Source organism: Macrotis lagotis, chromosome 1 (genome assembly GCF_037893015.1).
Source record: "Macrotis lagotis isolate mMagLag1 chromosome 1, bilby.v1.9.chrom.fasta, whole genome shotgun sequence".
Classification (NCBI taxonomy): Eukaryota; Metazoa; Chordata; class Mammalia; order Peramelemorphia; family Peramelidae; genus Macrotis; species Macrotis lagotis.
Window position 1 is genome coordinate 6,226,965 of NC_133658.1, and position 10,932 is coordinate 6,237,896.

The 10,932-nt window shown below is 41.3% G+C and overlaps 1 long non-coding RNA gene across 1 annotated transcript; it reads left to right on the plus strand.

Moving 5' to 3' along the window:
• Positions 1 to 3,122: 3,122 nt before the first annotated feature.
• Positions 3,123 to 6,850, plus strand: LOC141512621 (uncharacterized). The gene is made up of 4 exons (XR_012475548.1): positions 3,123 to 4,190; positions 5,374 to 5,493; positions 6,174 to 6,363; positions 6,786 to 6,850. It is a non-coding gene; the product is annotated as an uncharacterized LOC141512621 (long non-coding RNA).
• Positions 6,851 to 10,932: the final 4,082 nt, after the last annotated feature.

The following is a 10,932-nucleotide window of genomic DNA, read 5'->3' on the forward strand; positions in this document are numbered from 1 at the left end:
CAGCAAGCCAAGAATCCCCTGATCAGGAAAGTAGGTGGGTCAGTCAGGAAACAAGAGTGAGTGACGACAGATGGAAAGCCTGAGGGCTGCATTAGTATGTAGTGAATGTTCAAAGTCCCTAAGGAGGCCCTCATTCCATTAGGGAGGTTCTCCATGGAGGCCATATGAAAGGCCAGGGCCAGGGAAAGATGTTTTGAGTACTTGCAGGCCTTAGTGGAGGTATTCCCACACTGACAGATCTTGGAAACATCCATTTCCAAAAGTAATATTCATAAAAATAACAGCTCACCTTTGTATCTAGTTTTCAAGCAAATCTATTTGCAATACTTCATTGAATTAAGAAACATAGATGTCAGGTACTGGACTGGACACTGGGTTGCAAAAACAAAATTAAACAGCCCCAACCTCTATCTGAAGGGAAATAGCATGTCCCAAAGCCCATGCAGAGCCATGCAAAGTCATTTCACTATATTTGTAAATGGCAGTATCAAGAACAGTCTCTTGTAGTAAGTCATACTTGAGGGTAATCTTAAAGGAAGCCAAAGAATCTAAGTGGGGGAGATGAAGAAGGCCAGGATCCCAGGCAGGGAGGATGGCTACTGTATGGTCATGGAGATGGGAGATGGAACAACTTATTTAAGGAATAGTGAAGAATTAGAAGGAGGAGGAGGAGGAGGAGGAGGAGGAAAGAAAGAAAGAAAGAAAGAAAGAAAGAAAGAAAGAAAGAAAGAAAGAAAGAAAGAAAGAGAAGGAAGGAAGGAAAGAAGAAAGAAAGAAAGAAAGAAAGAAAGAAAGAAAGAAAGAAAGAAAGAAAGAAAGAAAGAAAGAAAGAGAAAGAAAGAAAAAGGAGAAGAAAAATAAATGTAGAAGAAGAAGAAAGAGAAGAAGATGAAGGAAAAGGACAGAAGAAAGAAGTAACAGAAGAGGACAAAGAAAAAGAAGGAAGGAAGAGGAGGAGGAGGAAGACCATAGAAGAAGGAAGGCAAAGAAGAAAGCTTGATAGGAATGTAGAGAGCATAAGAGAAGTCAAAACAAAAAGTTTGGCAAGGTGGACTGGACCCACACTGCAATGGACTTGAATGCCAGCTGGTGGAGTTTTTATTTTATCCTAGAGGTAGTAGTCAGTTGGGTATTGGGGAAACATGGAGGACCATGAAGAAGCCCAGGCTTTAGGAATAGGAACTTTGCGGCTATGTGGACAATGGATTGGAGAGAGAAGCAAATGGAATTGGAGTCAATGAGGAGGCTGGCACAAAGCTCTCGGTGTGAAGTAATAGGAGCAGGCTGGAGGGCAATATGAAGGTAAAATTGACAATATTTGGCAATCAACTGAAAATATGGAGCATGGGATAAAGATTCTAATCATTAGACTCCAAAGTTGCCAATCTGGATGACTGGAATCATTCCAATTGAAACAGAGAGTTCACACAACTGTTAATCAAACAACATGTAAGGGGTAACTGGAAAGATTGCTAGAAATTGGTATCAAAAGACAAACATTTGAATCTCTTGCTATCTAGTTGACCTAGGAACAATCATTTCCTCATCTGTAAAATGGAACTAGATGTTCTGAGGTTCTCTCCAAAGCTTAATCGATGATCCTCTAAGTCTGAGCTCATGGAAACCAGAGCCACTTGAAATCACTTGAAATAATGATAAGCACTTTAGACTGACCAGTCGGTCATGTGATCCTTGTGTGGCACAGAGCACAAAACTTATTGTTCCCATTTTCAGAGGAGGAAACTGAGAAATGGAGCTAAATAGGGCACCTTTTCTGATCTCAACCAGCTAAGGGAGGGCCAGGGCATTATGACCATTCCCCAGCTCCACCTCACTCCACTCTCCAATACCAGCACTGAAGTGTCCGTGTGGCCATAGTGCTCACCATCCTCTCCCCTGATGAAATATTTAAGGGGAGAGGAGGCTGTGATTAAATATTGATGCCCTTGCCGGTGAGCAATGAAATATTTAAACCCTGGTGAGTCTGCAGCACTGTAGTCCTAGCTCAGCGATGCTGAGAGCAGCCCAGATTGTAGGAGGGCATGTGGGGGTGGTAGGTGAGGAGGGTAGATGGAAAGAGGGATTTCAAGGTCCTGGCAATCAACACAAGATCCTGGAGGGTCCAGAAGATCCTGAAGCAAGAACCAAATAAGGTTAGGAGATGCTAGTCATTCCCGAGTCCAATTTAGAAGAGAAATCTGAGATTAATCTACAACTGAGTCAGAGACCTCTCCACAATAAATCTGACAAAGAGTTGTTCATCCTCTTCTTAGAGACTGCAACCTTCTCCTCTGCTCACAGAGATAGAGGGCAGTCCAATCTACTTTAAGGACCATTTTTCACCAAGAGCAACCATTTCCTGACACCCAGCCTTTGAAGTTGTAATACAAATGATTTCGAATTCCTGGCTCCTGATTCTGCCACACAACTTTTGCAAGTCTAAGTTTGTCCTTCTAAGACAGCACTGTGAACCGTGTTGGCTTCTCTTCTCTAGGCTATCCCTAGATCATAAATCTCCATAATATCCACTTAGATCTAGAAAGGATCTGGACATCATCCAATCTGACGCCTCTCTCTCTGTCATTTTACAGATTAAAAAGTTGAAGATGATAAAGGTGAAGCGATTTCTCCATGATCCCATAGATAGTAAATGACAGCAAGAAGAGATCTAAACTCACATCCTCCAGGTGCAGATGAGGCCCTTTCTAAGGTTCCCATTCTTTAAGGAACGTTTCCTACACCTCCATCCACATAGGAAGTTTTCCCTCATCAGTTCCTCATAGCAGATTTAGCAAAAGAAAATCAAAGACCAATCTCACCTGGACCATAGTAACAACCTGCTTGGGGGAGGAGGGAAGAAGAGTATTAAGGTTCTCCTTTTTTCAAGTAGCCATATGAATGAGAAAAATGGAAGTACATGGCTGATGTAAGGTAAAAAATGACAAAATTTGACAATGAATATGTGGAAGGAGTATTGAGGGCATTGAGGTTCTCCTTTTTCCAAGTATTTCCCTACTGTGGATCCTTCTCCACTCCAGACTAGTTCAATTATTCTAAAACATAGGTCTGACCAGGTCAGTTTTCTGGTCAATGAACTCCTGTGGCTCTCTGTACCTCCAGGATCAAATATATATTATTTTTCTGGCTTATTCCCAAGTCTGCTTCCATTCACTCTCCTCCATACTCTCCATTATATATAGCATTATGCACCTGTTTGCCATTCTTCACAAGGGATGTGCCGTGATCAGCCTGGAGCTCTGCACTGGCTGCCTCCCATACCCAGAATACTTTGCTTCCTGGATTCTTTCAAGATTCATTTGAAATCTCAACTCCTGTAGGTGATCATTCCTGTAACTAAATAGCATTGGGCTCAGAGTCAGAAAGACAGACGAGTTCAAATTCAGCCTCAGACATTTATTAATTATGTGACTATGTGACCTTGAGCAAATTGATTAACTGTCCTAAGCTTCAACCTGTAAAATATTGGGTGGTTAGGTCGAGTGGATTAGATGACCACTGACATTCTTTTTCTAAATCCTGTAACATGGAGACTCCATGATCTGTCAACCCAGAGATACAGAAAAGGGCCTCTAGGGAAACAGATAAGAGGAAAATTCTGGGGAACATCAATGGGTGGGCTTTTATTCCCTTGGGATTTGGCAATATCTGGCATCTATGTGGGGCGCTTTGTGCAGCTGACACCAAAAACTAGAAGATGAATCTTTTTGTACAAAGGCAAACAGTTATTCTTGAGGGAGAATCCACACAGGCAACATGATATCATCCCAAGTCTCATCAAGGGAGATTGTCACAAATCACAGTCACCTTGGAATGGAAAAAAGTGAAGATTTGAAGATGTTTTTCCTCTCTCCTCCCTCCTGATCACTTGGTGGGCTACTGGCTCAGAAATATAAACAGGAAGGAATCTTAAAGGTTAATTAGCATAAAGCTGTCATTTTACAAATGAAGAAACTGAGATCCAGAGAGAGAAAAGGAATTTCCCAAGTTCCTTTGTGTGACAAAACAGAATGAGTTCATATCCTGTGATTCCATCCATGTGGCTCATTGTGGTATGATCTTATGAAGTTCAAAAGCCTCTCATAACCTCTTCCTCTGTCTTTCTGCCTCCATCCTTTGCATATTTCATCCATCCTTGATCTGGAGTCAAGCTCATCTTCCTAAAGAATAAGGTTGGTCATTTCTTTCCTCTATTAAAAAAATCTTCAGGGGACTCCCTATTGCTAGAGAACCAAGCTCACGCTTCTTTGTCCGGCATTCAAGACCCCCACAATCAGGTGTCACTTTTATGTTTCCAATGTTATCTCCTCTGGTGCTCACAAAGACCAGAAGATCTTGGTTCCCATTTCAGATGTCACCTGGGAACGCCCTAAAACCCTGATGAGTCTATTTTCTTATACTTAAATTAAGATTGATAATAATAATAATAATAATAATAATATAATGGCAATTTCTATAAGGACAACTAGATAGAGAAGTCTATGGAGTACTTGTGGAGTCAGGAAGACCTAAAATAAAATCTGAGTTCAAATGCTTACTAGCTGCTTGCCTCAGTTTCCTCATCTGTCAAAGGAACTGAAGAAGGAAATGGTAAATCATACCAGTATCTTTGACAAGAAAGAAAGAAAGAAAGAAAGAAAGAAAGAAAGAAAGAAAGAAATAGATAAACTCAAATGGGGTCATTAACGATCAGACACAACCTTTAAAATGACTGAAAATATGTAGTTCTCTGTGATTTGTGAGATACAGTGTGTGTATTGGGGGATGTGGGTGTGTGGGTGTATGTGGATGTGAGTATGAGTGTGTGTGGGTGTGTGGGTCTGTGTATAGTGTGTGGGGGTGTGGGTGTGGAGGGGTGTGAGTGTGAGTATAAGTGTGGGGGGGTATGGGTGTGGGTGTATGCGTGTGTATGAGTGTGTGTGGGTGGGTAGATGGGTGTGTGTGTGTAAAATCTTATTTGACATTCACAACAGACCTGGGAGGTAAGTGACTGCTATCCTCAGTTTACAAATAAGGGAATTAAGGCTGAGAGAAATTAAATCACTCACTCAGGTTCCGTAGCTGGTAAATGTCCCATCCCAAGTAGGATTTGGATTCAGGTCTTCCTGACTCTGACTCCTAAGCATCTTTCCCCTCAGTCATGCTGCCTTCCTATAATAAATTAGAACCTGTTGTACCAACTTCCAAGGTTGCTACAGCCCAAAACAAGATAATATGTGGGAAGTCAGAGAATGTGCATTAGTGTTGTTAATATTTTGTGATAATTATAGTATTCTTGTCATATTGGTTAGTAATGTTCACATGGAAATTCTCCTGGAACAAATCACTCTCTTGCTTTCATTCTTCCATTGTCAGATTCTATGAATTTTGCCAAAAAGGACAAAATTCCTACTTTTTGTAGTTGAAAGAAGGCCAGCCAACTGTCAGTGGTCCCAGAGAGTATCCTCAATGTTACTCCAATCACAGGCAATAAACGTAAGTTACCTCATCCTATTTCACAGCATTTCCATCTTTCCAACAGATCTGTCCAGCGTTTGAAAGCATTTCATCCCATAGTACCCGGAAATTATAAATTTCTGAGGTAGATACTTCTATTAAATGGATTTTTAGCTTTTATCAATCAGTTTTTTGTCTGCCTAATCCCAGGCAACAATCCATTCTGTGATAGCAGTCAAGTTCAAGTCCACTTTATTGGATGAGATGCCCAATATAGCTTCAATCCCAGTACCATACGGACTTGTCATCTGTCAAAGCCAACAGATCACGTTTTGCTAGGTTTGGGACAGGTACTAGACATATACAGCCTACAAGGATTTGTTACTCTGATTCTACCTTTCAATAATATACATTGACCATTAAATCTGAGTTATTTAGGGGCAGCTAGTTGGTGTAGTAGATAGAGCACTGGCCCTGGAGTCAGGAGTACCTGAGTTCAAATCCAGCCTCAGACACTTAATAATGACCTAGCTGTGTGGCCTTGGGCAAGCCCCTTAACCCCATTGCCTTGCAAAAAACAGTCTAAGTTATTTGAATGAAGTTTGCTCTTCTGGGGGAGATGATTTGGTCCTGAGTGGCCATCATAAGCCTTCCATTTCCATGACAAATCTACATTACTCATCTATGTGTTCATTGCTGTTTTGTCAACTTGTTGTCAGCTGTGTACATGTGAAGATGGCCAGTGGCGGGGTTTTGGATTCCACTCTTGCAACCTTGACACATCCTAGGTTCCATCTGAAGGCAAATTGTGCTGAGTGGCATATCTCAATGGCTCCAGTGAGGCATGTTGACTGTCATCTCTGATTTTTCCTCAATGAAGTGACATCTGCTTCTTTCCAAAATTATTTTGTAAGTTTTTACTGCTCATGTGTTGTCCATTTCATCCCAACTATTCTATTTTCATGCCACATTTTCCCCTCTTCACTGATCTCTATGCCAAGAACCTGTCCTTTGAACTGGCTCCTATTGAATTTCTACCAGTCCTCTAAAGTCCAGTTCAAATGACTTACTCCTCTTCCTTCAAATACTCTTCCTTCTAATGGAATATTCCTTTCCTTTTGATTATACACATTGACTTATTGACCCCCTCATTACGTAATAGTTATTATTATATGTATTTATAATCATAATTTATTTCTCTATTAGATAATCATTGTCCTCCATTCTTGAAGAAGACCATGACATCAGGGAAGTGATGCCATGACAAACACATGAATTAGATTTGAGTGAGGGGGGCTGTAATAAGTCGCCAATCTCACTTTCTCCTCCAGATCCATCTGGATCCATCAGCCAGATATGAATCAAGACGATTGGAGATGGCCCTGGATGCAAGGTAATCAGGGTGAAGTGACTTTCCAAGGTCACACAGGTGTTAAGAATCAAATGTCTGATGCTAGATTTGAACTCCTATTCTTCTGACTCCAAGGCCAGAGCTCTATCCACTGAGCCTACTAGGTGCCCTCTCTATTAGATATTAGATATTAGATATTAGAAAGGATAACCTATTTCTTTTAGATAATGAACTTTCTAAGAGCAGGAAATATAACATTGATCTTTGCTTCTCCCTCAGCACTCAGCCAGATACCTTACACATTATAAATGTTATCACAATGAAAGGCATCTTAGAGCTCATAGTCCAATACTTTTATTGTGTTGAAGAAGAAACTGGGGTGGCAAGAGGGAAAATGACTTGCCCTAGGTCATGTCGCTAGCTTGTGGTACAGTCTGGAGGTGAAACCAGGTCTCATGATCTATGGCCCAATACTTTTCCCATTGAATTATGCTTAGCAACACACAGCATCTACAGAGTGCTTTCTGTAGTCATAATGGGCAGAGCATCCAATATCAACCTGGTTTTATTGTGAGCAGCACCACGGACAGATGCACTGGACATATTTTGGGCACATTCTCATTAACATTCAAACTCAGCTTTTCTACAAGCTGAAAATTGTCTTTTAACTCTTTCAATGTGTCGAGAAAACTTGTTCAAAAGATACCAGGGAAACTCATCAGCCAAGAGGCCCCGAATTCTGAGCTCTCTGTTAACATTAGGAATAAATGACCACTTGTTGGGGAGATTTTATTCAAAAAGAGCTTCTTGGTCAGGCTTCGTTTGGACTAAGTAACTTCTCAGATTTCTTCCAGTTCTGGCATTCTATTATTCATTTGAATAATCCTTGGACACAATAATTCAGGACACCTGGCATCTGGTGACTTCCAGCTACGGCATTCTAGATTCTAAGGTTCCTCCTAGCTCTGACATTCTATGCTCCAGGTTACCATCTAGTCCTGTCAGTTTATGATTGAACATCCTCGCAATTTGAACATCCTTTATTCTACATCATAAAGACTCTATGTTTTACAGGCGTATGACAATGAAGTCAACAAAACAGCTTTGTAGATCTTCAATTGAGCAGGCAGCCCAATAGACCTCAAAGGTCCAACATTCTATAGTCTATGCTCTGTTACCTTCCAGCTCTGAAATTCCGCATCCTAATTTCCTTCTCATCTTTGGAACTGTGTGTATTCTGAATTCTAAAAATTCTGTCATACAAAGTCTCTCCCAACCATAGTATTCAATTTCCTTCATTTCTAAAATGTTTTCCATTTCCATGGTTCATATTTCAGTAATTTTATGATGTTCACCTTTGTCTTCAATCTTAGAGTCTTACATCACTCCAGGAGAAATGCCAGGAATACAACAGAGGTCTACACATAACATTCATCAAACTGACCAGAAGTTTTGATACTGTCAGTTGTGAGGGCTGTTAGGAACTGTTGTGTGTGAGAGTACTGTGAACTTTTATCACCTAGTGTCCTCTACTGCCAGAGCGCAATTTACTGGTTGATTGCAGAGCGCCATGAGACTGAGAGTGGACAAGGGACTGGGGAGGATATTTAGGAACTTGTATTTGGATTAATAAAGGGAGAACCAGAAGAACTTTAAGGAGAACTTGGGGAACTTGTCATCCTTGCCATCCTTGTCTCCTGCCTGGGAAAGGATAAGCTAGCTGGGAAAGAACTTAACAGAGAGCTCGCAGAAATCATGGTAAAAATTGGTTATACAGAGAAGTTGTTAGAGGTCTAGGCCAGTTTCATGACAGCATGCTTACACAGGTTCCGGAAAATAGATAATGTTCTTGAGATTAAATTGTCACACGTGGTGTGAAACAAGAGTATGTGCTTGCTCCCATGTTTTAGCATGATGTTTTAGAATACCATCAGATACTTTCACAGAGGATAAAAACCCATCAAGGTCAGCTGTTGAACTGATTGTAAATTGTTTACCTTGAAAAGTCTACAGGCCAAGATTAAAGTGGAGGGAGAATTGGTGCATGATCTTCTGGTTGCAGATGATGGTGCCCTCAATGAAGTCTCTGAAGTTGAAATACAACAAAGTGTGCATCACTTCTCTGCTGCTTATGCTCATTTTAGCCTAGCAACTCCAAGAAAACATTAATTCTCTGCAATCCATCCATATGTGGAACATTAGTTTTCAAATTAGAATTTTTGAAAACTGTGGATAAATTCAGTTACATTTGTGGTATACTTTCCAGAGAGGTACACACTGATATTAATTTTGACTCAGGCATGGCCAGGACTGGCTCAGTATTTGGGAGACTCCAAAGGAAAGTGTGGGAGAGGAGAGCTATTAGGCTGCCTGCCCAATTGAAGATCTACAAAGCTGTTTTGCTGACCTCATCATCATATGCCTGGAAAACCTAGACAGTCTACCAGTGCCATGCCAGGAAACTGAGGAAGCTCCATGTGAACTGTCTTAGAAAGATCTTGAAGATCAAATGGCTGGAGAAGATGCCAGACACTAAACTGCCAAGCATTCCAACATTACTACAGAGAGCATAACTATGATGGGCTGGCCACAGCACTTGAATGCCAAACATACATTTACCTAAAATACTATTATACTGAGAAAAAACTTCACACAGAGACCAGAAGAAACAATAGAAGGACATTCTCGAGGACTCTCTGAAGAACTTTGAAATCAATTGTGTACTGGGGAGACACTGGCAAAGGAGTATTCAGAATGGCATGCCCACTCAAAACAGAATTGTGGTACCTAAAAAAATGAGATGGACATATTTAGAGAATCCACTCCAAATATTTACATAACCTGTCTGTTCCTAATCTTTGGCACAGTCTTCCAAGCTTTCATTTATCTGATCAGTCAGAATTGGACTTACTATGCCTTGACTTCATTAGTGACTCCAATTGTAGTCATTTCTGTCCTCTTTGACAACGAAGGACAACCAACCAAGCAACCAATAATAAACCACCAAATACTGTTGAGCATTTCTCCAAAATAGCTACCATTTATGTCCCTCTTGTCCTCACCTAAGGGCCAGCATCCCAATCAAGACTCTCTGCTGCCACTCACACTATGGTGATTTCACTGGACTTCTGACCAATCTTCCTGAATTTTGCCTTTCCATAACCACAGAATGGCAGAGTCAGAAGGAACCTCAGCCATCATTCAGTCCAACCCATACGCACCAAAAGAACCTTCATTAGAACTTACCCAAAAATGGTTCTAGACTCTGCTTGAAGCCCTCCAAGGAGGGGAAACAGCAGATCTTGTTACTAGAACTACAGTATAGCATCCACCACCCCTTGGGCACACACTCACATACATTATGTGTATACACACTAGCAGATCAATCTTCCAGAAACAGTGTAGCCCTTTAACCATTATGACTCAAAGTCCTTCCCTTTTCAACCTCCTCTCACATCACTTCTCTCATGGACAATCTACAGCAGAAGAAGCCCTGGAACACAATTCCAGTGGCTCTCAAGATGTAGGAATCTTAGGCATTAGGATCCCTGGTAATATCTTCTATTTGGGAGACACTGGAGGATGCTTCAAGGACCAAAATCAAATCTCACCATTTGTCTCCTGTGCAAGCTTAGAGAAGGCATTCCCACTCTCTGGCTCTCAATGTCTACACAGTCAGAGGACTGGGAAAGTTGACTTCTTCATTCCCTTCTGGGTCCAAATCTCTGCCCCTCAAAGCCAGTCCATGACTCCCATTGCACAAATGAGTGGCGGTCTACCAGCACCAGAGCTGCAACCAAGACCCTCATGTTCTATCAAATTCATCAGTCTCTTCAGGAAGTCTGGGTTGTGGATGAAATTTGACCATCGCTTTTCTGAGTCTCAGGATCTTCTCAGTCACTTGAATGGACAGACTCAAAAACAGATGCCACCAGGCCCATCTCTTCTGAGACAGAGCCCAGGCTGATGCCTCCCAGGGACAAGGAATCAAAGTCAGCCACCATCCAAACCTCACTCTCTCACTCTCTTAGTCTAAGTGACTTGGATGTTTTACAATTTTTGAAAAGTTCAAGGTAAAGAGGGTAAGAACTAAGCCCAGGTTTGAGGGCCTAAGACATATGGTCTTG